Source organism: Triticum aestivum, chromosome 7B (genome assembly GCF_018294505.1).
Source record: "Triticum aestivum cultivar Chinese Spring chromosome 7B, IWGSC CS RefSeq v2.1, whole genome shotgun sequence".
Lineage (NCBI taxonomy): Eukaryota > Viridiplantae > Streptophyta > Magnoliopsida > Poales > Poaceae > Triticum > Triticum aestivum.
This window is the reverse complement of record NC_057813.1, coordinates 336,902,912-336,908,332: the sequence shown is the minus strand read 5'-3', so window position 1 is coordinate 336,908,332 and position 5,421 is coordinate 336,902,912.

Here is a 5,421-nt window from a genome sequence, read left to right as displayed (position 1 = left end):
TGTGTGTTGAGCCTCTCAAGTATGTCAGATGGATCGAGGTCCTTGAAGTCGGGACGTTCTTGAATCATCAGGGCCAAGGTGTCGAACGAGTTGTCAAGTGATGTCAGAAGCTTCTTCACAATTTCATGCATGGTGATCTCATGGGCGCCAAGAGCGCGAAGCTCAATTGTGATATCAGTAAGGCGATCAAATGTGAACTGGACATTTTCATTGTCATTCCTCTTGAAGCGGTTGAAGAGATTGCGAAGAACATCAATCCTTGAGTCTCTCTGAGTTAAGACACCTTTGTTGACCTTGGACAGCCAGTCCCAGACCAGCTTTGCAGTTTCCAGTGCACTCACATAGCCATACTGCCCTTTGGTCAAATGACCATAGATGATGTTCTTGGCAGTTGAGTCCAGTTGCACGAACCTCTTGGCATCAGTAGCGGTGATGCCTTCACCGACCTTGGGAACGCCTGTCTTTACGACATAACAGAGGTCAATGTCAATGGCTTCAAGATGCATGCGCATCTAATTCTTCCAGTAGGGGTAATCAGTGCCATCGAGGACTGGGCACACAGCGGAGGCCTTGATTATCCATGCAGTCAACATAGCTAAAACTCCAGGTGGTTAAACTGAATCACACAGAACAAGAGAGCACCTTGCTCTGATACCAATTGAAAGTGCTAGTTATCGACTAGAGGGGGTGAATAGGCGAATTTTATGAAATCCTTCAAAACACGAGGTCTTTGAAGACAAACAGTAAAACTGAACCTATATGATATGTAGGGGAAGATAAACTACACTAGACAGTATGAAGCAAGCAACACAGTGAACGCTCGAAGAATAACAACAACTAGATAGACAGGATTAGAATGGAAGACGGTATGAAGCCAAACAATTGCAAGTCTTCACACAGTGATGTCAAATAGATCAGGCAAGCAAGCAATGACTTCACGAAGACAAACTGAAAAGTAAGGAGGGTAGGGGATAGAACCAGTTGCTTGGTGAAGAAAGGAATTTGGTAGACCAGTTCCAGTTGCTATGGCAATTGTACGTCTGGTTAGGGAGGCTAAGATTTAACTCAGAAGACTGTGTCTTCACCTTATTCCCCTAGAGCTAAGGACACCCAGTCCTCTCCCTATCACTCAGGTAAGTCTTCAAGGTAGACTTCCAAACCTCCATAGACTCCGTTCACGGGCAATCCACAATGACTCTTGGAGCCTCAGAACGTGACGCCGAACGGGCTGGAGGATTCACAGTCCTCAAGTGTAACAAGTCTTTAGATCATGCAGACAGAAAGACTTCAGTGATGCCTAACACTGTCGGTGTCAAAACCGGCGGATCTCGGGTAGGGGGTCCCGAACTGTGCGTCTAAGGCTAATGGTAACAGGAGGCGGGGGACACGATGTTTACCCAGGTTTGGGCCCTCTCGATGGAGGTAATACCCTACTTCCTGCTTGATTGATCTTAATGATATTAGTATTACAAGAGTTGATCTACCACGAGATCGTAGAGGCTAAACCCTAGAAGCTAGCCTATGATTATGATTGTTGTCGTCCTACGGACTAAACCCTCCGGTTTATATAGACACCGGAGGGGGCTAGGGTTACACAGAGTCGGTTATAGAGAAGGAGATCTAGATATCTGAATTGCCAAGCTTGCCTTCCACACAAAGGAGAGTCCCATCCAGACACGGGACGAAGTCTTCAATCTTGTATCTTCATAGTCCAACTGTCCGGCCAAAGTATATAGTCCGGCTATCCGAGGACCCCCTAATCCTGGAATCCCTCAGTAGCCCCTGAACCAGGCTTCAATGACGATGAGTCCGGCGCGCAGATCGTCTTCGGCATTGCAAGGCGGGTTCCTTCTCCGAATACTCCATAGAAGATTTTGAACACGAGGATTGTGTCCGGCCCTGCAAAATAATTTCCACATACAACCGTAGAGAGCACAATATTCCACAAATCTAATCTGCTGACAACTTTTCACAGTGTGACATCACACCATGGCCCGGTCATTATTTGAACCATTTTTCTCAACCAGCTACTGCACATATTGCGAGGCGGTTTCCCTGGCACATCTTGTCGAAGCAGAGATCATGTCCCTTTAACACGGGATTCTCATCAATGCGGGTGTGGGTAACCCAACCGTGCCATCAATCGTGGCGCTTGGGGAATAAGCGATTTTAACGGGCAAGTGGGGAGGCGCACAGTTTCTACCGCCTTTATAAAGAGATAGGGATCCCCCTTTTTCACCCACGCATTCTTCTTCCTTCGCTCATCCATTCTCGCACGCTCGAGCTCCAGCGCCCAAGCTCTCACCTCCTCCGTAGAGCCATTCCAAACATGTCCGGAGTGGGAGGCAAGTGGATGGCCTCCTCCGTTACGGAGGAGGACATTACGAAGCTCTGGGAGGCCGGATACTTGGCCGCAGACATCGCACACCGGCTCCCGGACGCAGGGCAGATCGTCCCTACTCTGGAACCCCACGAGAGGGTTGTGTTTCTTGCCCACTTAGTCCGCGGACTGGGATTTCCTCTCCACCCATTTGGTCGCGGGCTCATGTTTTACTATGGGCTAGATTTCCATGATCTGGCCCCCAATTTCATCCTCAATATCCCGGCGTTTATCGTCGTGTGCGAGGCCTTCCTCCACATCAAGCCCCACTTTGGCTTGTGGCTGAAGATCTTCAACGTGAAGCCAAAGATAGTGGTTGGCCAGCAAGCGGAGTGCGGAGGCGCCATGGTGGGCAAGATGCCCAACGTCACCTGGCTTGAAGGCTCCTATGTGGAGACCATGGAGGGGTGGCAATCGGGGTGGTTCTATATCACCGAGCCGCATGACTCCAACTGGGCGACGGCCCCCGAATTTCGATCTGGCATCCCCATGCAGCTTACCTCCTGGAAAAGGAAGGGTTTAGCCTGGGGTGAGCCAGCGGAGCTGACCGGACTCTAGAACTACGTCAAGAATATGATAAGCAAGAAAATCAAGCTTGTCAACGTGGTCCAAGTCATGCCCTTCCGCTGGATCCTCCCGTGTTAAAGACGGGCATTCAATATGTGGGAGTTCGACCCAGCCGAACACCAGAGGCTGCGCGAGCTCTTTGACACGATGCACAAAGACGTCTGGAAGGTGTTGTTCAAGGCTGCCGAGGTGCCTCCTCCCCTCATAGAGGATCGCGGACTCAGCGCAAAGCGCCGCGCCAATCCGGTAAGCTACCTGTATTTCACAAGATGCGCTTCTCCTCAGCGCAAAGTCCCAGTATGTTTGTGGGAGGAATTTAATAGCGGAGCGGATCGATTGTCCAGCTCCACTACCTGAAGATCCAACAATAGCTCTCTTAACGAAGATGCTGTTTCTGGTACCCTACGAGGTGCCGGATAAGAAGGCCAAGAAGAAGGCCACGGGGACCAGGAAAGGTCTCCGGCGCAAGGTGGTGTCGGACTCACCGTCCGAAGACACCAAGGCGCACTCCTCCAACAAAAACAAGGAGGAGGAAGAGGAAAACCCTCCCCCCCCCAAGCCGAGGGGGAGAAGAAAAGGAAGGCCGCCCCACATGGGGAGGCCGAAGGGTCCAAGAAGGGAAGGACCCTCCCTCCGGACCACTCCACAACAGCCGCCTACAGTGACGAGGAGTGGCGGCCCAGGGACAAGCCCCCGGCGAAGTGGTAAGTATCCGGATACCATAATACTTCCAGCATGTTTTGCTTTATGGCTTCTTATCATGCTGAATATGATCGTGCAGTCCATCCAAAGCCCATGTTGACTTATCCTCCTCGGATGGGTCTTTGAGTGCCTCAGCGATGAACAGCGACTCGCTCCCGACGGCCACCACCCCCCGGCCCGCGGACGACACCGAGGTGTTGTCTCAGAGGATACCGGTCCAGGGGGAGACAATTCTGGAGGCGCCCCAAGGCGAAATCCCCAACGCCGGGCACATGGGGGGAAGACCCCCATGGATTCTAATGAGGGGGGCCACAGCAAGTTTGGCCCCCAGCCAGATACTGCACCAGAACCTCCAGTGGTTCCGGATTCAGGTAGGCAGCCCCTTGCTAAGGGGGGCGAGCCGCCTGTGCCGATGACCTCTGTCCATCCAGAGGCATCGAACAACTTGCTGGAAACGCTTTAGGGCGCTTCCCTTGATGAAGAACACCATACTCTTATGAGTACGGTGATTGCGAAGGTTCGGTCCGCCAAAAGCGGATTGACCGAAGCCTGCGCCAGCCTCCTGACAGGCTTTGAGGTAAGTAATTAAATTATGAGAAAATATCATAGTATAGACAGTAGCCCCTGATGCTCTGTTTGGTGTTCGGAAAGAAAGGCCGAACAAATGATCAAATAACATCCTCAGGAGTCTAATCATATTATGTCTATGTGAATAAGCAGGTGTCGCTGCTGGCCACCGTCGCCCTTATTGTGGAGGTCTCTAGACTGAAGCAGAACCTGGAGCGGGCGAGGAAGAGCTCGGCCTCGTGAAGAGGCAGCTCGAGGAGAACAAAGGTAAGCGATACCCCATCCGTGTGTTATATAAAGGAAAAATCGTTGATGCTAATAGAAGCATCATGAATTTTAATAGGGGCCACGACCGAAGTGGCGGCCCTTAAGAAGGCGCTGTCCGAGGCCGAAGACAAGGCGGCCAAGGAGCGCACCGAGTTAATGAGGTCCAGCAGGAGCTCCAGGACTTCGTCAAAAAATTCGAGTCCTTGGAGCGTGACTCCAAGACGCAAGAGTCTGAGCTTGCGAAGGCCCTCCAGAGCATGCAAGACGCCAAGACCTAAACCCCGAAGGCCCTTCAGGAGATTCAGGCGGCCAAGAAGATAGCGGCGGATAAGGCATTCGTTATGCAAAGCAAGCATGTGAAGGAGACTTTCCTTTTACTTACCCGAATTCGGAGCTCTCCAGGAGCATTCGCAGATCTGCCATGCAGCGTCTCTGATGCCGCAAAGTTCTACAGAGCTAAGGAAGTGAGCTCGATGAAGAAGTTGTTCTGGTCCCAGTATATTGGGGCCGAACATCCGATGCCTTTGAGCGACCAGCTGAAGCAACTGGTCGAACTTCACAAGGCAGCAGAACTGGCCATGAAGGATCTCATAGTCTGGATGTGGCCTGGCGAGCCCCTGCCCAGCAGTTACTTTGGCCTGGTAAAGCGGCTTGTTAATGCCTATCTGCGGCTTGAAGCCATTAAGCGGTCAGTCTGCATTGAAGGTGCACGCAGAGCCTTCACCCGTGCGAAAGTGCACTTGGCGAAGATGGATGCCGAGAAGCTGGTGACAGAGGGGCCGCCCGAGGGCAAGGAGCATCGCCACCCCGAAAAGTATTATGACGGTGTCCTGAAGGGTGCCCGCCTTGTGGAGGATGAATGTGCTAAGGATGTAATGTTTGAATAAATGTACTCATGTGATCCTGTAATATGAAAACGAGTTCATGTGCGCTATATA